The sequence below is a fragment of the Mastomys coucha genome, unplaced genomic scaffold, assembly GCF_008632895.1.
Source record: "Mastomys coucha isolate ucsf_1 unplaced genomic scaffold, UCSF_Mcou_1 pScaffold1, whole genome shotgun sequence".
In the NCBI taxonomy this organism is placed as follows: domain Eukaryota; kingdom Metazoa; phylum Chordata; class Mammalia; order Rodentia; family Muridae; genus Mastomys; species Mastomys coucha.
In genome coordinates, this window is record NW_022196891.1 from 61,422,748 (window position 1) to 61,423,027 (window position 280).

Genomic DNA, 280 nt, shown 5'->3' on the forward strand with positions numbered 1-280 from the left:
GCGGGGTGGGGGAACACTGAGGACTCAGCACCAGGCTGAGGGGGACCAAGGGCTGAAATTTTGCAGCTGGTTTTGTGAGTCACGGTGCACTCGGAGCCACCCACCCACTGGAGGCAGCTGAGCTTGTGGGATCCCACGTGGAGGGCCTGAGGCTTTCTCGGTGGCCTTGTCAGTGCGCAGCAGAAGTGAACAGCCTTGAGTTGAGGAAATTGTGGCTGGACAGGCAGGGAGGTAGTTCTGCTATGTCCTGTTGACTGTTAACTGCAGAGCCTACTGACAT